General features: G+C 51.1%; 1 protein-coding gene across 25 annotated transcripts in view; it reads right to left on the reverse strand.

Moving 5' to 3' along the window:
• DISP1 (dispatched RND transporter family member 1) overlaps nucleotides 1-26,495 on the reverse strand; it is a 160,103-nt gene that overhangs the window by 39,846 nt on the left and 93,762 nt on the right. Inside the window, exon 1 of one of the 25 annotated variants that reach the window (XM_072759741.1) lies at nucleotides 4,653-4,671. The exons of the other annotated variants lie outside the window; for them this stretch is intronic. The gene's annotated coding sequence lies outside the window, so the exon portion shown is untranslated. Of the gene's footprint in view, nucleotides 1-4,652; nucleotides 4,672-26,495 lie in introns of those variants that run through there. 25 annotated transcript variants of the gene reach the window in all.

The following is a 26,495-nucleotide window of genomic DNA, read 5'->3' on the forward strand; positions in this document are numbered from 1 at the left end:
GGGCCCTCCTGGCTGCAGACCCAGCGACCTCACTGTGCTCCTTTGTATGTGCAAGGTGCCTGGGGTAACAGGTCTACCCGGGAAGAGCAGCGTAAAATAGCGTTCATCGTTTACATCCGGGATAAGTGATAGTCAAGAGCATCGTTTCAGCATCGACACTCGTCTTCCCAAATTCCTCTTCCACGGGCACTACGGCTGTGTTGCCGTCATAAGGACAGTTCGCCCGCAAACTTATCAGCCTGCACCCCACACGCCACAACCCCCCACGCTCACGACAGCGCCGCCTCCAAACATCCACGCCCTTGGAAAAGAAAGGTTTCTTATATTCTGAGTTTCACGGTCACGTGAGCCCATGGGTATAATGAAGCACATGTAAAATAAGACCGGTGGAGTTTTCTATAATTATTCATATCCATCAAAGGTCTTTCAAACACGTTCTGGAAAGCCATCCGATAAGTGTTCACCTAACCCAGGCGCCAGCCACGCCATCGTCTGGACTCTGCCTCAGAGGGAATGTAATAAATACAACAAGTGTTCACTAAATTACAGGCCTGTTACAGCACTCAAGCCTTCCAGCGCAGTGAAATCGCTTTAGTAATAAACATTTTTAAGAAAATTACATCGCTTTAGTAATAAATATTAAAAAAATATTACAGGGATCCCTGGGTGGCGCAACGGTTTGGCGCCTGCCTTTGGCCCAGGGCGCGATCCTGGAGACCCGGGATCGAATCCCACATCGGGCTCCCGGTGCATGGAGCCTGCTTCTCCCTCTGCCTGTGTCTCTGCCTCTCTCTCTCTCTCTCTGTGACTATCATAAAAAAAAAAAAAAAAAAAATTACAGGCCAAGGGCCTGGCCACAGAGGTTCTGATTGAATTCATATTGTAAAGGTCTGTGCTCATTAGCGTCTTTAAAACTCCTCAGTCGATTCCAGTGTGCGGCCAGGGCTGCGAATCACCGATTTATTTACTTTATTAATCAACGCCGACCAAGTCGCAAGAGCAACCGCCGCTCGAAATGGACAACGTGCAGAAAGATGCTGCTCTCTACTAAAACACGGAACGGACGCTCCGCGTCAGACGAGCCCCAGAGCATTTAGATCCTCTTACGTCTCTTCCTGCTCCAGTGAAGAGCACTTTCGAGGTTGTGAGGGCGGGACGGGGCGCAGGCAGGAAGAGCCTTCCCAGCACAGTCTGGGAGGCAGCCTGCAGAGGTCACACGCGGCAACGCTGCGAAAACCAAAACGTGGCACCGCGTGGCCCCAGACCTGAGGATCAGCCCACTCAAGTTTAGGGTACAGCCAATTTGACTAATGAGTTTACTTAACCCTCAAGAAAAATTATATCCCCAGCCCGTTGTCAATCTTCAAAATGAAGTCCCAAGTCGCCGTATTTTTTTTTTTAAAGACTTATTTATTCACGAGAGAGGGAGAGACGCAGGCAGAGGGAGAAGCAGGCTCCATGCAGGGAGCTGACGCGGGACTCGATCCCAGGACCCAGGGTCACGACCTGGGCCAAAGGCAGGTGCTCAACCTCTGAGCCATCCAGGCGCCCCTCAAGCCCTTGTATTAAAAGAGCATGTTCTCTGAACTCTTGTACCAAAAATAAATAAATAAATAGAAAGAAAGAAAACAAAAGAAAGGGAAAAAGAAGAAGGAAAAGAAAACGACTGCATTTTAAGCATCTTTAAGTTCTAATTCTCAGACCAGAGAGACTTCAGACGCCAGGCCCGCATCTCGCCTCACAAGTAAGAACCCCAGGACGCTCTGGTAATGAGCAGCGCCCCCTCCCCCCCACCGTGATAGGTCTACACTGAGGCCATAAGATTCCATCTGAAACTACTACCTCCAGTAAAACCCTCAAACGGGCAACTCCGCACCCAGCAATCCGTCTGTAGCTCTTCCCCAGCAGAAACAGGATCATGTTCGGCCTTCACTGATGTGCTGAGCGGGTCCCAGGGGCGCCTCAAGACCCCGGGAATGTTAATCCCTCTCTCATCCCAGAAACTCAAACTGAGCAGCGCAAAGGAAAAACACGTCACGGAGATAAATCAAATCAAGAAAATCCTACTCCCACATAGTGTGAGGCGGAGGAATGTGAGAGAATTCTTCAGACGTCTTCCCCGACGTCCGAAACAGAGATCAATCAGCACAGAGGACTTGAGGTCGTTTGGGTCGGATGGTGACAGTGTTGGGTTTTAACATCACCCTCAGGACTACGGAAGGTCTCCCCACAAATGCTCAGCATCCGGTAGCCAGCTCCGCCCCCACCATTCTGGGAAGTCTGAGCAGCAGCAAATCCAGTTTCTGAGAGCAATGCCCCAAAACGGGCTGTCGTCCGAGGGCAGCCAACCCTGCGCCACGCAGGGCACCTTTCACATTTTTCAGTTAAACAGGTGAATGTCCTTCTTCAGCAAGCATTTATTTATTACGTGGCTACTGTGCCTGCAGCAAACGTCCTTCTCAGGGTCCACATGCGTGCACCTACAGGATATGAGCCCACGTGCTGCTAAGTCGACGAAGCACAGAAACCAAGATGGAGCGAACAAAGGCCGCCCTCTTTCCAGTTGTGCTTCTCAAAGTTTTGCTTTAGTTCCTTTGTTTTGTATTTTTCCCAAGAAGACTGACAGGCTAAGCACCCCGTGTGTCCAATCCTAAACACCCACGTGTATTTTCTGTGGTCGCGTGGGACCGGGACCGGCCACTGGGAAAGACCAGGCTGTGTTCACAGGGCCCAGGCTGCCAGCGCTCCAGGCCTCGGGCAAGGCGCTCCCACCAGGCCCCATAGGCACCAGGCGGCCGTGTGCAACCTGCTGGCACAGGGCTCCCACCGGAGGCCAGCAAGGGCTGACCGGCTCAGGGTGGACTGCAGAGACCCTGGAGCAGGTTTAAATGTTGGGCAAATCAGTGCTAGGACACGCGTCATTTTCTGGACGGCACAAGGTCAACATGTGTTTTCTAAGCATGTCGGTCCAGCTTTCAGACGCCTACATTTTTCATGATCAGTGCAAACAGTTCATGCTCACAGTCCTACAATTTACATCTGTGATGGAAGCTACATGAAGCGTGCAAGATGCATGAAAATACTCCTGCCTTATTTGTGTGAACGAGAACAGGAAGCTACAAATGAAGCGCAATCCAATAAAAAGTGTCCTAATGTTTAAGATCAGCAATGAAAGCATTTGGTCTAATTGGAGCTGTAACGTCTAAAAATAAATGACATAATGCAAAGAGATCACGTATGTTCGCACTTTAAGAAGCACCAATGTGCCACGGACATTAAATCCACGGGAAGCAGTGACTCCACCGACTGCAAGTGAAACATGCACTAGTTGGGAGTTTATTTACATAGTTTAGTGACTTCTGAGGCTTCAAAGAAAACTAGAGCTTTCTTAATTATAAATACTATCATAAAAATAAACTGCTGGTGGGTAAGAAGGATATATTTCATTCTTTTTCTTTCAATAAGATATCTGTTAGAGAAAACTATACCAAATTGCAAAGTGTACTCTCAATGTCTTGCAATATCACCAAAGAAACTCATTGAGGGTCAGTGATTTGCAAGAAATACCCCAGTTTTCACAAAGTTTTTATCTGCTTAATTTCTTTTCTTTTTTTTTTTCTGCTTAATTTCTTTAAAATTTACATTTTACTCTCAGACATACAAATATTTCACAAGTTGAAACAGTCTGCAATTTCCTGCCAGCGGCATATAAATTATCCACTTCAAGCAAAAGCGAACACGGCAGGAATAAGATTGATGTTGTTTAAGGTATAAACTTGCAAGGAGCAGCAAACAAGTGAGAGGGCTCACACAGTGGGATGAATCCAGACAACGATGTTGAGCTACAATCATCAAACTTGCTAAGACATTAAGACCGAACCATCACCAAGGCTGGGAAGGACCGAAGTGCTATCTCTACGACAGCACCATACGCCCACGTACCAAATTAACACACGCACGCCTTAAATGTCCACAACGGTAAATGTCAAATGTATTCAATAAAAAAGAAAACGTGTGCGTGCGGCCCACATGTTCTGACTTCCACTTGGCGAAGTAAATCAACGACCGTGCGACCGACTCGAGCACGGCTGGAGGACTGGGGGATGCACACGGCCTGTGCTGCACATGGTCATCACTGCGGGTCGGACTTGCTGCGGGGATGTGGGTCTCCGTCGAGATCTTCCCCAGACTCCGGTCCATGTCCATATAGGTCGGAAGATGCTAATGTTTTACCGTCTTCTTACAACATCTAAGTACACAAGTAATTAAACTAATTCCTAGGGTTCTACACCTATTGTTCTACCAGCTGAGGAGAGAAGCACATGTTTTCAAAATCCTCTCATTTAGAGGCTAAATAAGACTCTCAAAGCACGAAGCAACCATAAACTACCTCAAAATTGGAGGTTTCCTCCCGACTTACTAAAGAAAGAACATTTTAATAAACCCAAGAAATGCTGGACCTCACAGTATTAGATCAAAATTCAAATAAACTTCCTAAGATTCTAACTCATTAAGATGCCATCCAAAGTTCAAACTAGAACCTGTGAGCAGAAATTTTAAATTCGATCCTAGAAGCAGAGAACAAAACTGTTTTTAAGTAAACTCTCAAGACCCCAAATTCACACACATGGAAGCATGAGTAAATGTGTTACCTCCGTGTGCAGGGCAGCGAGTCTGGCTGGGGCCTGGCTGGTTGGCGCTGCTTCGAGGCCCGCTGGGAGCTGCAGGGGTGGGGAGCTCCTAGGCGGGGAGCGGCAGGGGTGGGGTGCAGCAGGGCTGGGGAGCAGCAGGGCTGGGGAGCAGCAGGGGTGGGGAGCAGCAGGGGTGGGGAGCTGCAGGGGCGGGGAGCAGCAGGGGTGAGGAGCAGCAGGGCTGGGGAGTTGCAGGGGTGGGGAGCGGCAGAGGTGGGGAGTGGCAGGGGTGGGGTGTAGCAGGGGTGTGGTGCAGCAGGGGTGAGGAGCTGCAGGAGCGGGGAGCTGCAGGGGTGGGAGCAGCAGGGCTGGGGTGCAGCAGGGGTGGGGAGCGGCAGGGGTGGGGAGCAGCAGGGGCGGGGAGCTCCGGGGTGGGAAGCTACAGAGGTGGGGAGTGGCAGAGGTGGGGAGTGGCAGAGGTAGGGAGTGGCAGGGGTGGGGTGCAGCAGGGGTGAGGAGCTGCAGGAGCAGGGAGCTCCGGGGTAGGGAGCTGCAGAGGTGGGGAGCAGCAGTGGTGGGGAGGGCAGGGCTGGGGTGCAGCAGGGGCAGGGAGCGGCAGGGGTGCGGCAGAGGTGGGGAGTGGCAGGGGTGGGGTGCGGCAGGGGTGGGGTGCAGCAGGAGCAGGGAGCTGCAGGGGTGGGGAGCAGCAGGGGTGGGGTGCGGCAGGGGTGGGGTGCAGTAGGGGTGGGGTGCAGCAGGAGCAGGGAGCTGCAGGGGTGGGAGCAGCAGGGTTGGGGAGCGGCAGGGGTGGGGAGCAGCAGGGGCGGGGAGCTGCAGGGGTGGGAGCAGCAGGGCTGGGGAGCAGCCCGGGAGGCACAGTCTGGCGGAGGGCAGGCCTGCAGCCGGGCCTCCCTGGGGCCTGCATCTCCCAGGGCTGGGGGTGGGAGCTCGGCAGGGGCAGGGCAGGGGCAGGGGCTCTGAGAGCAGAGCCCAGAGCCGAGCAAGCGGGGAGCAGGAGCCAGCAGCGATGCCAGCACAGGGCAGGGTGGTGCAGCCAGGATATGAGGGCGGCCGCATGTCGTTTCTAGCCTTTTCCTGCTCCGACGCGGAAACTGCAACAAGGACTGTTTTCAGTTAGAACCTCCTTTGATCTTTGGGATTCAATGTTACTCAGCAGATGGAGGCCCGTGAACGGGTGTCGCGGGTGTCGGGCGTCGGGTGTCTCAGGTGTCGCACGTCGGCTGACCCCAGGGCTGGGTCGGGCTCCTGACACGCAGGGGACCGCATTTAAACAGACCAAATAAACACCGACCCGTGTTTATTTCCAAGTTCCGGGATTCTTAAGTCTTTTCACAAATGGCTCTTGAGCCCCTGCTTTTAGGGCAGAAAGTTAAAGGTTCTTAAGAGACAGAGTCCTCTTTATTAAAGAGGAAAGCATTGTTTAAAGCAGTTCTGAGGGTTTCCCTTCAGTTTTTCTAAGCGGACCAGCCCTTCGTTAAAGGACCCGGACAATACTGTTTATAGACTTGCGGCCTTGATGATGCCGTTATTTTAAATTCCACACCCACAGGGAAAAAACCCTCGTAAATACCGACATCTGCAGACAAACACTCCGTTTACATCCACTGGCAAAGAAGTCACGATTTATTGAACCCGAGAACCCTAACCCTTCACTAACACTTGTCTAATAATAAAAAAAAAGTGTGTAAACAACCCTTTTAACAGGCTGTACAAAGACAGCACTTTCAAAATTGAAGAAGTTAAGTCGAAAACACAAGTAATCAAAGAAAAAACAGATAGCGTTGGACTTCATTAAGATAAGGAGACTTTTGTACGGGAACGAGCACTACGGGGAAGGTGCGGACGGACAGCCCGCGGACGGGGAGGAGACACCTGCGCATCGGGGATCCGAGAGCCTTGTGTCCACAGCGTGAACACCCAATGATAAGGACGAGCAACAGAGGACACCAAACGAGGTGACGCCTGATCTTAAAAATGAGCGGTTTTCTCTACTTAGTGTCATGTTTTCACGATTTCTGTGTGTTTCGTTGGCAATTCCACTGTTTAAAACGGCTCCGAAGCCAGCGCGCGCTGCTGCCCATGGCTGGTAGGTCCCGAGGCGGGAGGCGCCTCACCAGGAACCACGGCCTTAGCTACGCGAGCGTCGAGCCCAAGTTCGCACGAACAAGGAACCGCAGACACGGCTCATCCACACACCTGCACCCCGGCCTCACGGCAAGACCGTTGGTGACCGCCGGCGGCCACCAGGACGAATGCGAGCCGTACACACGCACTCGCACCCACCCCCAGTGCAAAGGACGGACGGTGCACACGACAACACGCATGAACCTGGGAAATGTGACACTGGAAGCCCAGACACGAAGGGTCGTGCGTCCGTTCCAGGCACGGGGACGTCCCTGGAGTCGGGACGCCGCTGCGTGGTCACCAGGGGCACATTCAGCGTCTGAAATCGTAGGGTGCGCGCATTCCACACCCACCGAATGCTATACGACCAAAAAACCTCCAAAAGAGAAATAATTCAGATGAAAACGAAGTTATTTTTGTCGTTGTTTGATGGTGTGACCAGGACTTTAGTTTAGTTTACTACAGCAGCTAATCCCTGTGCATCGTGCACGGCCAACAAATCCTAAAGGCTCCAGGGCTGTTGCTCCCCTGAATTTCCCCAAGAAACCCCGCAGACCATTAGGGTGCCCCAGAAGCCAAACACCTCAGCTCTCCAGCTCATGAGCTCCAAACTCCTGCTCGCGGTTTTAACCAAGTCACTGATTTCTGTACTTAATTACTTGGTTGAGACTGTCGGTCCCGTCAGCCTGGACACTTAGAAGGGGCCCCGTCTGGCCCCGAGGACCGCAGCCCACTCTGCACAGGACAAGCGGCCCAGCTCTGCGCCCGCCCTGATCCTCCACGGAAGGTGCAGAGGTCAAGCGAGTGCTAACGGCTTGAGCGTCCGACGTCCTCGGGACTCACGGCCCGTGCTCCGGGGATGGCACCCTGGAGGTCCTTTCTCCTGCGCCAGAGGGACGCGGCGTGGGCCAGGTCGGCGGCAGCAGCCGGCAGGCAGGTAGGGCCCTCGGCCCCAGGAGCGGGGGGCGGATGTGCCGATGAGCTCGCCCGTCCACGGGGCCTCGGTCGGGAATGTCGAAGCCGCCGTACGTGCCGTCCTGGCGGGAGGAGGCAGAGCGGGCTCTGGGGCAGCCAGCTGCTGCCCGTCGTCACGGCCGGGCCCGGGGTCACAGCTCCCAGCCAGCTCCGTGACCTGCACTGTGGCCCTCGCCACGACCCCGGGTCCACACAACCCACGCAGGGCCCCGCAGGCCCCTCCCAGCTCTGAGTTCAGTTCTCACGAACTTGGGGATCACCGTGCAAGGACGAGGATGTGTCCGTTGCACTCTTGACGCCCGCGGGGAGCGAGCCTGACGCAGCGGCCTCCTGCGCTCCTCTCATGGCCTGCAGCGCCCACAGCACCTTCCGGAACCCCACTTCTTGTTCACGAGTCTGACACCCTGCACACCCTCTGTGCCAGCTCCTTCCTCTCTTGCTTGCAAGGCCGTTCACGTCCCCCAGCCCGGGAGGCCGCCGGGGGCCTGCTAGTCCTCCCCTCCCGGTGGGACGGGCCCCCCGACCCTCCTCCGTCCTGCCCCCTGGACACAAGACCATCCTTCAGAAGCGAGAGCCGCCGCCCGTCCTTCCTGATACTCGCTTCTTCGCCCCCTACGGCCCCCGGCAAGGCTCCCTTCTCCCGGTCGGTCTCCACTATGCTGACGTCCGGTACCTTGAGACCCCCAATCCCATTTTTCTGGAGGAGTCTCGCCATTGTCTTGTTCCGAATCTTAGCGATGCTCGGCTCTTGTCAGCTCGGTCTCCTGTGACGTCGCCTTTAACTTCTTTTCTTTTTAAAAATATTTTATTTATTGATTTGAAAGAGAGGCAGAGGGAGTGGGCGGAGCAGGGAGCCCAACATGGGCCCGATCCCGGGTCTCCAGGGTCATGCCCCGCTCACCCACTGAGCCCCCCAGGCGTCCCTGACCTTTTTTTCTGCAGCCCCTGCAGTCTCAGGACATTTCAATTTCAGTATTTGTGTCCTGCCAGCAGCTCAAATTCAATGATCTAGAATATAGTCGTCCCCTTGACCTGTGGGGACACGGGCAAGCCTGAGACCGCAGACAGTACGGGACCCTCCAGAACCGTCCCTGTAACACCTGCTAGGCTGCAGCCTCAGGTATAGACGGGGCCCGGGGGGGGGGGGGGGGGGGGGGGGGGGGGGGATGAACAACCCTACACACGATAATGCACGGCCATCGCCACAAGGGGGCTGCAGTAACTGCGGGGACGTGGCCTCTCCCTCTGAACCCCTGACATCCGCCCTCACCTACCTCCCGTGACGGGGCAGGCGGTGTGTGGGGTGCAGGACACAGGCCCCTGACGCTCCGGCCACATCAGCAGGTCATCGCCTCCAGACGGCGGCTGACCGAGCCCGTGGGAAGTGCAACCCGGGAAGGGGGAGCTCCCGTATAATTATCGAGTCATCCTCAGCCTCTCGAGCATCCTGTTTATCCTCTTAGTCACTTAAACCCCAAACTTTAACTTAAATAAGTATCTCGTGAATGCGTGCGCAGTGCCACGTCCTGAGCCTCGGCTGGCTGCCTGCCCGGGCCCCATACCCCTGTGTCCCCGAGACCCTGAGACCCTGAGACCCTGAGACCCCAAGACCCCATCCCTGTGAGCTGCCATGCGTGCCCCCTCCTTCCCGGGTGGCATGGCCCTCGGCCAAGCTCACCCACATTTCCGCTTCAGGCAACACCGAGCTCCCAGACTCACCATCATTTCTATGCCTCTTCCACCCTCTTTTTTTTTTCTCTCTCTCTTCCACCCTCTTAATCCACACCTGACCCCACAGACTCTATTACTATCATCCCCCCCAGTGCGTGGCACGTACCTGACAAATATTTATTAGAAAGAATGATGTCTTACAGCTGTCACTGTCGTACTCTCCGTTTGTCAAGTCACTGCTACGTTGTTAAGGAGAATAAATGTGATTTTGGAATGCAATGCAAAAGAAAACTCGGCATACAGAATCTTACTTTTTTTTTTTTTTTTTTTTTGCTGATTTCTGTGGGCCCCAAGGACCACGCCCGCTGCGGTTATGGGGAAGAAACAGCCAAGATCCAATATATTTTAAGCATGACTGCGATGTGTGGCACTACTGTCTGCTTATAAATTGGGAGCATTAAACCGCTGCTGAATCATAAGCAATACCAGCGATCGGCTTTTCACACTTTTATCCAGACCATGGGAGGTCGCTCCAGCAGCTAGCATGCAAGCTTCCTCTTGGGACACTTTAAAAGCTTAATTTTGTTTTGTTTTTAAGGTAGAGCGGCTCCTCCGCAGGACGCACGCAGGATGTGTCATGCATTAGGGGAGGAGCCGAGGCCCGGGGCTGATAGTCTCGCATCAAAAACTAGCTGGAACATTTCAGCCATAACAAAATAGATTAGACTGTGGATCATCTGAGAATATAATCGTGTCATGCACGATGATTTAAAGGCGGAGTTTAACGTACCCATGGGCTCTGGGGAGTTCCCAAAATATTTCTGGTTTGTGATATAGGATTTCAAAGGAAGATAACTTCACTTTAACAGTAGGTTCTCCCGGCACGAGATATACTCCCAGAACGGAGACCCCTGTGTCCTGACTCTTGATCTAATTGCAATACTATTCTAAGGGTTTCAGTTGTGCTGTGACCAAATAAATCTAAATAAATCTAAATGAATGTGGTATGCGTAGGTTAAGAGTGGGATTATGACTAATAAATCGAAAATTATTAGGGGCCAGACTTCTAATGTTTATGGAGAAAGTTACACTTGCTTTCTGTATGTCATGAAATAAAAACGCAGGCAAATTAATTTTCCAAAAGTCAGACCTTGCAGGAAAACAGATGTATCCCTCACCTACAGACACCTGTTGTCGCTGCCGGGGACTCCCACCAAGGGGCCCGATGACACTCTGCAGACATAGCTGCACAGAGGAAAGTAAGGGAGAATCCTGGTCCCATTGATTCATACTTTTTGTAACAGTGGTAATATTATTTTTGGCACGCAAAGAACCTTAAACGACCCAAACCCTGACAGAGTACAGCACTGGGGCCTCTGCATTTCCCAAAAGCAGTGGGAGTGGTTTCCTACGTGGAAAACACTCCTCAGTGGTTCAGAAGTTCAAATAGTCTAAAATGATGAAACTCGTGCCATGTCTGGCTTCAGAGAGTAGTTTGTACAAAAGAAAGTTCTGGGACTTGCCCCTAACAGGATAAGAAATGGGTTAATAACAGAGGAAGAGGGAGGAGGACAGTCATTCGTATCAGAATCCCAGAGGCCTCCACTGTGTACTGTATTGAGGCTTCTTTAAAGTCCTTGGACATATCGCAGGGTCGTTAGATGCGAGTCGTAGGCCTGGCTGCCAGCAAATGTTGAGACGGGGGAACGTCAGAAACCAGGATCAGGTCACGGAAGGTGGGAGGGCCCCTCGCCATGCCCGGCAGGTCACTGAGCTCAGGATGCGCCACCTCCGAAGGGGAACGGACACCATCACGGCTGCTGTTCTCCATGACCACCCCCTCCCCCCCCGATCGGGATCCTCAAGAACAAGCATCTTGGGGACATTCGCTGCAAACCCCAAAGGCCTAAGGAAGCCTAGGCAAGGCTAGCTGGCCGTGACTGTCCGTGAAGGGGAGACTTCTGGGCTGCCAGCCAGGGTGGGCCTCGTGGGTCCGGACAGATGAGAGCTCTAGCTCGGCGGCTGGGAAATGAGGCCATAATGAGGCAGGCGTCCCAGTGCCCAGCGCAGGCCATGCACGTGCTGTGGCAAGGGCTGCTACATTCCGGCGTCCATAAAGGACCCCGAATGCTGTGTCCAGGGGTGGACAAAACCTACAGCGGCCACCTGGCACATCCTCAATCCTAAGCATCTGTCGAGAAGAAAAAGCCACAACTTGGTGGACCTGTTCCAAGCTCTCAAATAACCTACGATCACAAAACTTTTGACAAAAATGTAGTGGGAAGTCCTTAAAGGGGATGTTGACACTTCTGTTCCTTTACAACAAAGCCCGCAACCTAACAGTGTAACGACATTACCAGGGCAGATGCAGGACAGGCCTTGGCCCGAGCACCGCATTCGCCCAGAACCACCAAGGCAGATGGGCGCTTGGTCACCGAGTCCGGAGCAACCACAGCAACACCATAAGGGATGCACCTTATCAGGCAGGTTGTTGTATCAGGGTTTCAAGTTACGGTAACAACAGGCACCCGTACCACCTCTGCCTCAAGAAGGGACAGAAGAGTAGTCACCACGACATCCTTAGTGACATCCAGCACGGAGATCCGCAAAGGCCTGTCACCGGACGACGGAAGACGAGAAACACCGTGGGGGGAACTGGAAAAATGGGCCCAGCGAGCGGTTTGCTTCCTTCCCCAGTTACGGCATCTGCCTTGTCCGGTCTCCAAACAGTCCTGGTCCTCCTGGGGACCCCCGGCCGGGCCTCAGCAGGCTCCACTTCCTCGAGCTAATTCCCTGGCCAGCACAGCAAGCCTGTCCTGGGCCACAGAACAGGGGCGCCAGGCTCCCCCCGACCCCACACCCAAGGGTGCAGCTCTGCCCCCGGCCCTCCTGCACCCCGCTGGCTTTGCACGGTGTCCAGAAACAAGAGGGCCTGTCACAAATCTCTAAAACGATCCCTAAAGCTGAGATGTACTTCTTATGTAGATCAAAGAAGCCTCCCTTTTAGGAATGACTGCTGTCCCCAGTCTCACCACGACGGCTACAGGGCGTGTCCAGGACCGCTGCAGCGGAGCTCAGGACCGGGGCCGGATCCGTGCTGTCCGGGGGCGCCTGGCCAGCTCAGTCGCTGGAGCATGCAACCCTTGGCCTCCCCGTCATGAGTGTGAGCCCCGCACTGGGTGTAGAGATTACTTAAAAATAAAATCCTATTGTTTATATAATATCATTTCAAACCTGTCCTGTGGGAATGCTCCCAGACCAACAGCATAGGGGTCGTGGCCGTTGTCTCATTCTTTTGTTTGTTTTAATATTTCTAATTTCTTTTTCCAAAGTAGTTGGATTCTAGGAGCGATTTCCAGCACTAGAATTAATGCATGGCTAACTTTGCTACCAAAATAAAAAAATAAAAAAATAAAAAAATAAAAAAATAATAAAAATTAAAAAATTAAAAAAAAAATCTTAAAAAAATAAAAAAAAAGATGTTCAGTCTTTGCTACTAGGATCTTAAAGTTCCTCGCATTTCTACAAGATCCCTCGGCATGAGCCCGCGTGGAGAGGGCAGCGGTTACTGGGCTGTGACACCTGTGTCGCTCTCCAGAGGGCAAGGAAGGCTGCAGGAGGAGGTGCTCCTTCCTACGCCTTGTTTCTACGGCAAAGCCCCTCGAACCGGTCCGAAGAAACCTGAATCTTAATTGATACTAATGCACAGACCCCCACGGGGTCACGAGAAAAAAAAATCTTCTGACCCCAACTTCAAAGCATGCACCTAACACCCCCCGAGGCACCTGAAGTCACGTGTGGCGACACGTTTTCGCTCGAGGTGGCCGGCGCCAGGTGCGGGAAGCTCCACTGTGCATTTGTACCGTCTTCCTGAAGCTTTTCCTTTCACAAAGTTCCTTTAAAAAAATGAACTCCTGGGGATCCCTGGGGGGCCCAGCAGTGGAGCGTCTGCCTTCAGCCCAGGGCGCGATCCTGGGGTCCCGGGATCGAGTCCCGCATCGGGCTCCCTGCGTGGAGCCTGCTTCTCCCTCTGCCTGTGTCCCTGCCTCTCTCTCTCTCTCTCTCTGTGTGTGTCTATCATAAATACATAAAAATAAATATTAAAAAAAAAACTGAACTCCTGGTGTCTTTGATCGAGACGAACCTCAAATAGAGGGGCAAGCGGTTTTACAACCGCCCTGGGGGTTTTAATGATTTTCTTCGGATCCCGGGCATCGGAGCAATAGGCCTCCACCCACCCGGGGCAGGGGAGCCGAGCATCGGCCGGATGAGCAGGCCTCGCTCATGCCTTACGCGGAGCGCTTTGTAAAAATGGAGTAGTCCTGCCTTCAAGTACGAATTTGGGAATAAAACAAGGTATCCGCACTTGGCTCTGGAGCAGAGCGGTTATATGGGAACGAGGAGCGTCCGAAACTCAGATTTTACAGACGTTATCCAAAAGGCAGACGCTAATAAAAGGTTCCTGTTCCCTTTTTCATCTGCTCTTTCACTGAATGTTTAATGCTAATATCTTGGGACTTCTTTTTTGGGATAAAAGGTTAAATAATAAAAGCAGAGGAAAAGGGAAAAGAAGCCTACGGGGTAAAATCTTGTTCCTGAGCAAATAAAAACAAATAGAGTTCCAGTAATTTTAATATTTTGTGGACCGACCTCCTTTTCAGACAAGGCCCTGACCTTGAAGTTCAGCCTGGATGAGGGAGGCCTGCGGGTTAACCCCTGCACTCTGAATCGATACTTACAAGCTAATGGTCTGGTATATGAAAGCTGGTTGTTTTATTCATGAAAAATAAATTTAACCCATTGGTTTCTCTGCTTAATTCTTTAGTACTTATAAAATGATTCAGTCTTTCGATTTTATATTTTATTTCTGATCTTTTCTGAGCTAAACCTTTTAAGAGAACCCTGGAGACAGGGTGGGGCAACACTTTTCACAGCATCGAAATAAATCTAGTTTTTAACGTGCTAAGTTCCGATCATACTTTCTACTTTATTTCACCACTTGAAAGTGCAGTTCAAAGTTTTTTTTAAGTATAGTTTTTTTCCCCCCCAGCATTCCTGCTATAAAAAATACAATCCTGCCGGTGGAGAGTCCTGCCAGGGCCTCACGGTGCGAGACCCCGGGCTCCATCCGCCCCCGCTCGAGCGCACGTCAACACGCAGACATGAAAGCACTTCCCTATCACTCGGCTATTTTTCTAGCTCACATTCTTTAGTGAAACCTCAAATAACCAAACAAGTTCAACAAAAGTTTACCAGAGCTCATAGATGGAGCGCGACTGGCTTCTGGGCCTCTGCTCTCTACTGAGCCCGGAGAATAAAGTGAGGACAGCTTGATTAACACAGGGGTCGACCCCCCAAAAGGGTAAAGGCACGTGGGAAGTGGACACTGGCCACAGCATCAAGGGGGCAGACCTGACGGGGAAGGAGGGCAACGAGGCAGAGCTGTGGCCGCCGGGGGCACGAGGGAGCCGAGGGGGAACGAAGTCGAGCGCTGTGGGGGGCGGCCGGGGAATCGGGCTGCTGTCACCTGCACCTACCTACCGGAGACGCGGCGGCCGGGAGCCAGCGGTGACGACGTGCCCCACACGTGCTTCTCTCGAGGCTCCAGCCTCGTTCTCTTGGGGCCCCTGCTGCCCGCGGTCACCCCAGACGCCAGGACTGCGGCCAACGCGTTAGTAAGAGCTGTGAACCGGGGGCTGCCGGGGGCCGGGGGTGCAGCGGGACCCTCTGAGGGCCAGGGCCCCTATTCTCGAAGCTGGCACGGCCACCTGAGGCCCCCGGGAGCACCTTCCACACAGCCGGCGCAGGTGGCCACCCCTCGCAGCTCTCCCCTCGGTCACCCCTCACCTGTGGCTGGAGAACCTGCACTAAGGCCACCGCGGGGGCCCCATCGGGCACCGAGCCGGGCGACTCCCACACCGCTGCCGTGGCTTTGGCTCCGACGGCCGTGACCTCGCCCGTGCGTGCACCCCCCGGGCTGGCTCGTCTGGTCGATGATGCTTTCTGGGGTTTCCTCTGGGCGGTGTGTGCGCGGTAAACACCTTGACCTTACATGCGCGTCTCTGAAGTCCTCGTTTCCTCGTACTCCCGGGCCACGTGCACCCGGCGCCTCCCGTCGCTGCATCGAGCGGCCGGGCCGAGGCTCTGGGGCCTCACGCCGCCTCCCCAAAGGCCTTCCCAGTCACTGTGGTGTTTCTTGCCGCCCAGTCGTTGCCGGCCCACGTGCGTCCGGAGGACCCCGGTGAGCCAACCCCGATGCCCGGCGCTTCTGGAAGGCCGCGGCCTCGCCTCTGAGCTTGGACACATGGCCAGAGAGTGGCTCGCTGTGCCAGGTCGGGGGGCATCGTCTGTGACACACACCTGGGCACTCGGGCTGCAGGGTCACTGTCAGAGGGCAGGTGTTCTGTGTGGTCCTGACCTTGTCCCTCCTTGTCCCCCTTCCTGGTGGCCACAGGCCCGTCGTCCTGCCCACCTGTGTCCATGGGCGGCCCCGTGGCCACCAGCACGTCACAGCCTGGCCCTGGCACGGCGGTGGTCGCCTTGCTGCCTCATCTCCCACCTTCCTCTGCGGGCCGCGGTGTCCAGTGGCCCCAAGGCCCCCCCACCGGCCGGCGGGACGACAGTGACATGAGGCAGGGAAGGTCCTCGCTTCACTCCTTCCCTGAGCAGGACGCTGGCAGGATCACAGCCCGAGGCCGTCCCCTCGCAGCTCCCCATCCTGCCACCCTAGGGTCTACGGGGCATGTCCCGATCCTCTGGTGGCCGCATCGCTTGTTTGCTCAGGCCTGTGTCATTGGCCTGCGGACCGGAGCTTGCGTGTTGTGGTCTCCAAGTGCTGCCTAGCGCACAGCCGGGTTCAGATAAACAACGTGGGCGCACAGGCGCCGGAAGGTGTGCACACAGCCAGACGTGTCCGTGGAAACTTGGGTCGTCACAGCACTGACGCAGCCTCTGTGGCATGTATGTTGTATCTGCTTTGATTGAAAATAGGAGTGACGTGTATGCTGGGCACATGACCTGCGCGGCTCACAACGAGCTGCAACGCTTGACTTCCAAGAACCCCAGCGAGCTAATGGGTATAAAACACTAAGCACACGGACTGACCCATCCCTCCTGAACCTGCTCTCCACATTAAACGTATGGTTGGTGACATGATCCTAAGGAAAATGTTTCTTGGATTGGAACGTGATGTTAACAGGAACCGGTTCAAACCCACTTAGCCACCATCAGTCTCGGAAGTGAGGCGTCCCGGGGCGGCGCGGTCCTTTATCATCCCGCTCTCGGTGTCGGCTGAGGTCGTGATCTCAGGGCCTGATTCAAGTCATGGGATCCAGCCCCAAGGAGGGCTCTGTGCTCGGTGCAGGGTCTGCCTGAGATTCTCTCCCTCTTCCCCTCCCTTGCATGCTCTCTAAAATAAATAAATAAAACCTTAAAAAAAAAAAGCAGTAAGCCATCCCAATAAGCTTTTTTTGTAGGAAGTATATATGTAAGGAAAAGAGTGTCTCCCAACCAATCTTGAGGCCACCAGGATCCCGTACATTTGCAAAGTATAGTATGTTAATACCACAAAGAGATGGAAAGAAAGAAAAAGGAAGGAAAAGGAAGGAAGGAAGGAAGGAAGGAAGGAAGGAAGGAAGGAAGAAAAAGAAAGAAAGAAAGAAAGAAAGAAAGAAAGAAAGAAAGAAAGAAAGAAAGAAAGAAAGAAAGAAAAAAGAAGAAAAAAGAAAGAAAAGAAGAAAAGAAAAGAAAAGAAAAGAAAAGAAAAGAAAAGAAAAGAAAAGAAAAGGGAAAGGTCAAAGAATAAAAATTTTTTAGACGTCTCCAGCAGTGACCAGGAGATAATGGTCTTTGATTTTGTAAAAGGCTTCCATTTATTTCACATTGAAATATTTTTTTGGTGCAGAGAAATCAAATTTATTGGGTTATTGATTTCAAAATAAATAATGCTTAAGAACATCCAGCTGCCAATGACCTAACTCTCTGGGCATCACCTGGTGCTTTGATTGGTAGTTTTACCTTCTAGGAAAATAAACGCATCGCGTGGAAGCGCGTCATTCTGGCTTGAGCTGGTTTTGTTCCTGCCCTCACACGATATAGCGACCGCGTGTTTTATGAATAAGTGTCCAGTTACTTCTGGGTAAACTGATGACCTACAAGGCTGAAAGCCTGTGCTCCTCCATCGAAGTGCCAACATCTCTGTCCTTTCGGACGCCGCGCGGTGAAGGCCCACTAATGGCTGGCCGCCGTGCCGGACCGCCCGCCCGCCCGTGAGCCGTCCTGTCTTCTGCTGGAACGGCCCAGCGTCCTCCGGTCCGTGCGACGCCTGGGCCCCCGCCGTTTCCCGAGAAGCCCGCCGGTAGCAGAGGCCCCGGAGACCCGCTTGGCACCCAGGCTGCTGCTCCCTCCCCGGGAGACGCTGGTTAGGGACCTGCATGTCGTGTGTCGCACACGTTTCCGGAGGACGCAGAAGCTCGAGCTGGGGGACCGGCCTGGAGAACCGCGGGCCTGGCTTCTTCCCCTTCTGCCACATCCAACAGAGTTAGCCAGTCCTCCCCGGGCCGGACGTCAGGGGAGCAGCCAGGCCGTCACGGCAAAGCGACCTCGGCCCCTCTGGTAAGCAGGTGCCTCGTCCGTCCCGACCTCACCTGGTCCCCCGAGCAGGCCCTTGCAGCAGCGTGGCCGCCGCGGACCTCCTCTGCCCGAAGGCCCTCCTTCCCTGCCGGCAGACGGCCACTCTTCTCCTTCCTAGTACTCGCTCCGAACTTCACTAAGTATTTATGAGGCTCTGGCCATATGTTCGTCGCCACACCGAGGGCCATGAAAAATACCAAGGCCGAAACCTGGCATGACGAACCTCAAAGCAGCAAGCACCTCATGAGTCCGTGTCCACCTTAGAAATTAAATTGTTTAAACAAGCAAAAAAAAAAAAAAATTCCGACCTGGTTTTTCAAGGAGTGGACATGGACACATGGGTCCCCACCGCGGCCCCTTTTCCGCTGCCCGTGCAGGGGCTGCTGCAGCCGCCGACGGAGGGCACCTGCCTCCACCTCAGCCTCCCGAAGGGCTCCCTGCGCGGGCACGAGCGAGTGAGGCCACGGGCGAGCCGTGCGCCTTGCACTCTGGGCGCTCCACGGCCCTCGACCTTTCCTCGCTGCCGGCCACGTTTTCAGACGAGATGTTTCCACCGATAACACCCCGGGGATATGTATTTAGTGGCGACACGTTACCCACTCTTTTGAATCAAATAGATTGCTTTCAATCCTCAGAGGCCTATGCCTATGTGTTAAAATCTGTTTTCACTTGTGCTTAATTTTTAAATGATATTCCTTCATATTCTAGTGCAGATCTTAATGAAGTCACTCAAGTTATCCAAAACTAATAAGCCCAGGGAATAAATGGAATTATTAATGATAAAGGAAGCTTTCAGGCCAGCCCAATTAAGTCAATTTTATGATTTTATTAACGCATGACAGAAGAGCCCATGTGAGCGCAATAAAGTTTAATGGAAACTCAGTCTGGTACTAAGAGCGGGCATCGTATGCCATGAAAGCATAAGTTATAAATAAATAGTCCTACAGAAAGTCTCTATTTCCTCAGAAATTAGGCAACATCTACTCATGATCAAATTTACGCCCTCAGCGCCTGTGGACAGCAGGGCGATGCCATATACTGTTTATACAGTCTGCGTTTGAAAAATGAAGTTATTCTTTAATTAGTATTTCTAAGCCAAAGTTAACGGCTGCTTGAAAATGAGGCTCATTACAGGACTCTGTGAGCGGACTCGTAATAACTGACATGACCGCGCAGCTGTATAAACATATTTACCAGGACATTTTTCTTGTACCACAGGTGTGCATGCATTTTCCATTCTGAGCATTAGCGATATGTGTCTCAGACTAGCCGGCCTTAGTATGAACACCGAGAGGGAAAGATATTTCTTGACTTACTTTGACTTTTTGTAAAATGTTAACCCCACAGAACATTTCATGTGTCATAACACATCTTATTTTTGTATTTTATGCTCTGACTTATCCCTAGAAGCGCTTATGATAGCTGCTTAATTCCTTTTTTATTTTTTTATTTTCCTTTTCTTTATTTTAGATATATTAACAATAGAATTTTCATCTAAAAACTCAATAAAATCAGCCTCAAAAGAAGCAATCTGGTTTGCATTACCAGCAGACGTTACCTGCACCATGAGTATACTTCATGTTTTCCTAATGACGTAGTAAAATACAATTTTAAAAAGGTAAAATGCTCTAATAATATGATCAAATAACTGGGAATCATTTTATTAGGTAAAACACAAGTCCCCGAATAAGCTAAAAATTATCCTTTCTAAATTTAATATAAAATATCATATTAAGAGGAAAATTTTGGGAATGCATTTTTAGCTTTCCTGAACATCAAGAATGGTAACGTTAGGTGAGAAAAGTCTATGGATATTTTAGCATATTAATAGCATATTTGGCACCGTTCAGAATAAATGGCTTAGTAACGACTTATGATGATCACCTAAGAGCAGAGGTTTAGGAAGCTCCCACAAAACTAGATTTTCTATCTCACAATTCAGAAACTGCAACCTTTTAGTTTTGGAAAAAGAGATGAGAAAACGTCACATTGGCAGGTAATCAAAACTTCCATGTTTCAAGTGATTTCTTTCTTTCTTTTTCTTTAAGATTCACTTTTTTATTTTAGAGAGAGCACATGTGTGAGTGGGGAAGGGCGGAGGGAAAGGGGATCTCAAGCAGACCCCACTGAGTGCGGAGCCCGATAGAGGACGTGGGGGTGGGGGGGTTGGGGGGGGCCTCCGCCCTACAACCCTGAGATCATAGCCCCAGCAGAAACCAAGAGAGTTAGTCACCCAGGCGCCCCCAGTGATTTCCAAAGACGTCTAACCCTTTATGTAAAGGACACGAGAGTGTTTCTCAGCTGCCTACTAGCTCTGGCCTTCCTGATTGGAAGAAACAGACAGACTTTCCTTTTCCACAAAAGGGACCTAAATTGTGGGGAGCACACGGCACCTATGCTAGGTCTTATTTGATCTGAGCACAGTGGAGGAGACAAGGATAATAAAAAAAGGTATTTAAGGGATCCCTGGGTGGCTCAGCGGTTTGGCGCCTGCCTTCGGGGCAGGGCGTGATCCTGGAGTCCGGGGGATCCAGTCCCACGTCTGGCTGGCTCCCTGCATGGAGCCTGCTTCTCCCTCTGCCTGTGTCTCTGCCTCTCTCTCTCTCTCATGAATAAGTAAATAAAATCTTTTTTAAAAAAAATGTATTTAAGCACACACTTGAGGTTTCTTCACCTTGCCATCTTGGGCTGAGGGAGTGCCCAATGCATGGGTTCTGACGCAAGGAGCGGCACTCTTCCCAGGCTCTACGCAAACACCCCGGAGCCTGGGCATGCCTGTGGCGTCTGATAAATGTTTAGTATACCTGGAAGGTAACGTCACATATCTCTGCTACCTCTGGTCCCTTCCCATTTTCCATAGTGCAATCCGGGGGGCACCACACCCACAATCTCTAAACGGCAATCACCAAGGCAGCTTAAGGGGCAGGAGTTTGCGTGGCTTTTTGTCCTCACTCGTCCTAGAGGCGAAGCACGGCAACCTGAGCAATCTGTCAGAGTAAAGCGTATGCTCCAAACCCGTCACAGTGTCATTTAGTAGATATATTTAAACATACAGTGTGACATTTTAATATTCACTTTTTTTTTTTTACAATTAATGCTTACTTAGATATACCAAAATAGTTGCCCATTTCTCTGCTCACATGGATTCTTGCCTCTCACACTTGCATCTGGGTTCAAGTTCCTTCTAGTTGACCCATAAGGTTCTATAGTTCTTTTGGCAAAAAGTCTATTGATAGTAAATATCCTCAGTGTCAGCAGATCCCAAGATGTCTTCTTTCTACTTTTTCTCTTAAGTTATTTGCCCAGGGGATCCCTGGGTGGCTCAGCGGTTTGGCGCCTGCCTTTGGCCCAGGGCGCAATCCTGGAGACCCGGGATCGAGTCCCAGGTCAGGCTCCCAGCATGGAGCCTGCTTCTCCCTCCTCCTGTGTCTCTGCCTCTCTCTCTGTGTCTATCATGAATAAATAAATAAATCTTTTAAAAAAATTATTTGCCCAGCACTTGGAAGGTGTTACCTACCCACAGCCTTCTGGCACCTGCTGGTAAGTCTATTGTCAGTTTTTAGGAAGGAAACCTACCCTTGTCTTCAGTCACTGACAGCATTTCCTTTTAGATGATTATTTCACATCTGATCCCAAACCTCTGACAAATCCTCCCCATCCCCAGGCTGGGCCAACAACCTGGGTTTCCAGTTTCCTAGGGATGCTGGAGCAGCCGGCAGAACCATCACTGCCATGGGCCCATCAGCACCTGCAGGCAGGTCAGCTCTCTGACACCTGCCGGTTTCCAGAGATAAGCTGTTCCTGCCCGTAAGGCTGACCCTGCACCTGTGCACTCCATTCCATTATCTCACAGGCTACTGTCCAACACTTCTTGCAAAATCTTCCCTCTCTACTGGGTCACTCCCGTCGGTTCACAAATAACCTCTTATTTTTTTCCGTTTAAAAAATAACAACAAGACAAACATAAGACCTTGCCTCCACCCACGCCCAGATTTCCAGACGAGCCCCTCACTTCAACCCCCGCTCATCACTCTGTTCTTATAATAATATTAGCTTTGATCACAAGTAAGATCATAGTTAACTTCAGTGGGATCACACTGGGATCACCTGGGACTGTGGTTCACTACTTCCATATTGATCTATCCCTAATTTGTCAGGTGAGTTATTATCCTGCGTTAAAAGTATGTTCTGGAAGGAACCACAATGTCTTTCAACAGATGAATGGATAAATGAATGGTGGTCCACGCAGACAATGGGACATTACTCAGAGCTAAAAAGAAATGACCCTTTCAAACCACAAACAGACACCGAGGAAACTTAAATGCTTATCTCTCTAAGTGAAAGAAGCTGATCTGAAAAGCTACTTGCTGTATGATTCTAACTATAGGGCCTTTTGGAAAAGGAAAAACTATGGAGACAATAGAAAGATCCGTGGTTGCTGGGGGGCAAGGGGGAAGGAAGGGTGAGGAGGTGAAGCTCTAGGGTTCAGGGGGGCAGTGATTCGATAATGACAGATGCACCTGCCCAAATCCCCAGAAGACACAACCCCAAGGATGAACCCTAATGTAGAAAACTGCGGCCTCTGAGTGATCCTGTGTCAGTGTAGGTCTGTCCACTCCAAGAAGTGGCGTCGGGGGGCACGCAGGAGGTCTTTCCACCTCCCTTTCCAACTTGCTATGAAACTATAACTGCTCTAGAAAAATAGTATTTTTTTTAAAGTCAGTCCTGGGTTATTTTGGTTATTGTTGTTTTCATTTAAAGCATAATTACAGGCAAATTCCAGTCTTTCAGATGACTCAGTGATATATCACCCGTCTGCAAACGTGGTGAAGGGTGCTGCTACTTTTCCACAATCTGATTCATTCCTTGGGTCTCCAGCACAAGAAAGAAAACAGAAGCCAAGAAAAACAACACATGAAGGTACAACGGAGTGAAAGCCACTCACCAATTAGATTTCCTATTTTCTGTGTCGTGTACTGACACAGTTGATCCAAATTCCCCATCCCACGATGTCCCGTGGACGACCTAAGTACGGCTTCACATGACCAGTGCCTTGATGAATACTCATTTGCCCCCAGAGGAGCAAGCACCGGGACGGCCCTCATCTCATCGACGAGAAAACAAAGGTTTACCCAAACTGCAGAATGGACACTAAAAGCTGGCATCTGAGCCCAGAGCCCCCTCCTACCCACCGTCTGGTCAGTCCTAAGGACGCATGTTCGTAAGGCGACATCCACTCTCCAACACCTGAGCCCCTTCGGGGTTTTAGGAACTAAACTACCTCAGTTTTACTTGCTTTAATTAATGTCACAAATTCACCTAATGATATAGCATATGTTGCACTCCTTTTTTTTTTTTTTAGATTTATTTATTTATTTATTCTTGAGAAACAGAGAGAGAGGCAGAGACCCAGGCAGAAGGAGAAGCAGGCTCCCTGTGGGGAGCCCGATGTGGGACTCGATCCCGGGACCCCGGGGTCACAGCCTGAGCCAAAGGCAGACGCTCAAGCACGGAGCCACCAGGCGCCCCGAAAGTGAGTAACTTGTAAAACTGTTGTAGATATCCTCTTACCATTAGAATCCAAGACTCTACTTTCTTGATTTCCTCCTTATAATCAACAGGTTGAAAACTCCAAGAGAGAGCACAAGGCTGTGGCAAGACTGTATGAAACACAATTCTTGTGAATTTTGGTTTTCTCGTGGCCTTATTGTACGAATCAGCTGAAAAAGTGAAAGACTGCATTCACGCCAAGTGCTGTTTCAAATAGAAGCTGCTCAAAAACGTACATGCAACTTTTTTCTTTTTTTTTTTGCAACTTGTTTTCTAAAAATATTTAAATCTTTTCCAAAAACATTTAAATCTTTCCTCAGAAGCATCAAAGATTAAAAGTCACAAAAGCTCAGCTAGCTCAGTATTAGTTATGTACTATAATAAACCGGATTAGGGCCCAAGTCCCCCAACTGTTCGATTTAAACTAGTCCAAAATCCAAGCTCAAGTGTCAGGAGATGCAAGGGAAGGAAAGTCATGTGATGTTACTAGGTGATCTGGCCCGGGTGCATTGCAGGACCCAGCACCCATCACAAAGGGAAAAGGAGCCTCGTCTGCCAGCCCCAGGTGCCAGCCCCAGGCAGCTGTGTGGGAGCTCCTGAGAGATGCGCATTTGAAAATTGGCTTATGTTCCCCAAATGAATGAGAACATATAATGTTTAGGGAATAGAGGGGAAGGGAGAAGAACTGGGTAGGAAATATCGGAAAGGGAGACAGAACATGAAGACTCCTAACTCTGGGAAACGAACTAGGGGTGGTGGAAGGGGGTGACTGGGTGACGGGCACTGAGGGGGGCACTTGACGGGATGAGCACTGGGTGTTATTCTGTATGTTGGCAAATTGAACACCAATGAAAAATAAATTTATTATTTAAAAAAATGAAAATGGCTTATGGGGCGCTGGCTCCGCTCTGACTTCAGGGCCCCGAGGTGGAGCCCGGGTCAGGCTCTGCGCTCAGCGGGGCGTCGACTTGGGATTCTTGGTCTCCCTCTGCCCCTCCTCCCACTCGTGCTCTCTCTCTCTCTGTCAAATAAATAAATCTCAAAAACAAAAAAGGAAGGAAATGGCTTAGAGTATTAGGTACATTTTTAAACGGAAAAAAAAATTATCATTAAACCAAAAATTCAGCAGGAAGCGTTTCAAGAGCTATAAACTACCTAATACTTTTCACTTGTTCTTCAACAGAATCACTTTTCCTCTTCAAAGACTATTCTATGCCGCATAAAAACCAACCCGATGCTTCAGTACTTGTGTCCCTCCCCCAGCTGCCGTGTGAGCTCAGTCTGTTAAAAATAATCCCACTTACCGCCTCTGGAAAAGAGAGATTTTGATACTGGCTTAACCTTTTATAATACATCGTCTAATGCAGACTTTTTCCACCCAAAAGAGCGTTTACATCCCTGCAGTACAGTGTCTTCCATGTTCTATAACCGACCCCTGAGAAAGTGACTGCAGCTCTACAGATAAGACCATTTAGCAAGAAAGCTCATGTTTTAGCTCAAAGAACCCGGTTAGGGAGAATCGGATGCTAACGGGGCATGTGCAGGGCATCAAGCAGCTCGAGGGCACAGGTGCGGGACACGACGGAGGGAGAAGGTGCAGTCCTGGGACTCAGAGCCAGGGCTTTCCCTACAGTCAACCCAAGATGAACACGTGCACATTCCTACGGCAGGTGTCGTTCCACGGTGACACCACATACTTCAGCCTCTGGAAATACAGAACAGGTAACGAACCCGGCGCGCAGGTTACAGACGCGAGCCACTCGACCGAAGTGAGGCTGCGGATGCTCAGGAGCTGCTCTCGGAGAGGATGGGGCAGGCGGCGTCACTTCTCAAGCGCACATCGTGGGGCGCGGGATGGAACTACTCGGGACGGGCCACGGAGCGGCCCCCAGAGGGTTAACCACCCCCCCCATCACAGTGACTCCTCGCAAATTTAACTGGTCTAATGCTTTTTAACAAATATGGACAACTAGATGCTAACAGTATTTTAATTATTTAAAACACAACTTCAGGTTCTTATTTGTAAGCAGCTCTGTTGGTGGATAATTGACACACAACAAAGGTACAGCTCTTACGCCTCTAACCGAATGTGTTCTGACGACAGCGGACACGTCCCCATGGCGCTGGAACCGGTACCTTGCTGCGAATTTTATTTTGTTGTTTAGATCTTATGGTTAAGCACACTCCACTGACTGAGCCAGCCACGTGCCCCTCACTGTGAATTTTATTTATTTTTTTTAAAGATTTTTATTTATTTATTCATGAGAGACACAGAGAGAGGCAGAGACTGAGGCAGAGGGAGAAGCAGGCTCCATGCAGGGAGCCCGATGCAGGACTCGATCTCGGGACTCCAGGATCCCGCCCTGGGCGGAAGGCAGATGCTCCACCGCTGGGCCACCCAGGCGTCCCCACTGTGAATTTTAGATAACTGAAGTGTCCTTTCAAGTTTGCAGATTTTGAAGACATTGTCTTATTATTGTAAAAGTTCATTAAACCTTCTAGATACAAGCTCTTTGTCAGGCATTATTTTACAAATATTTTTTTCCCCTTTACACTTTGCTTTTTCATTTTTTAAATAGATACTTTTGGAGGCCACAAATGTGTACAGTCTTGAAGTCCAATTGATCAGAACTTTTTTGTTTGTTTTAATCTCATGAATAGTGACTCTGTCCTAAGGAGTTGCTATGGCCTGGATGCTTGTTCCATCCTACTGTGAGGACGGTAGGAAAGGGCCTGTGGGAGGTGATGAGGTCACGTGGAAGAGGCCATCGGGGACGGGATTAGTGCCCGGGGAGCCCCGCAGCCCCCTCTGCCACGTGCGGACGGCCTCCACCGACCTGCCGGCACCTGTACCTCGGGCTTCCGGCCTCCAGAGACATGAGAGACTAAATC

The sequence above is a fragment of the Vulpes vulpes genome, chromosome 5 (assembly GCF_048418805.1).
Source record: "Vulpes vulpes isolate BD-2025 chromosome 5, VulVul3, whole genome shotgun sequence".
Taxonomy (NCBI): Eukaryota; Metazoa; Chordata; class Mammalia; order Carnivora; family Canidae; genus Vulpes; species Vulpes vulpes.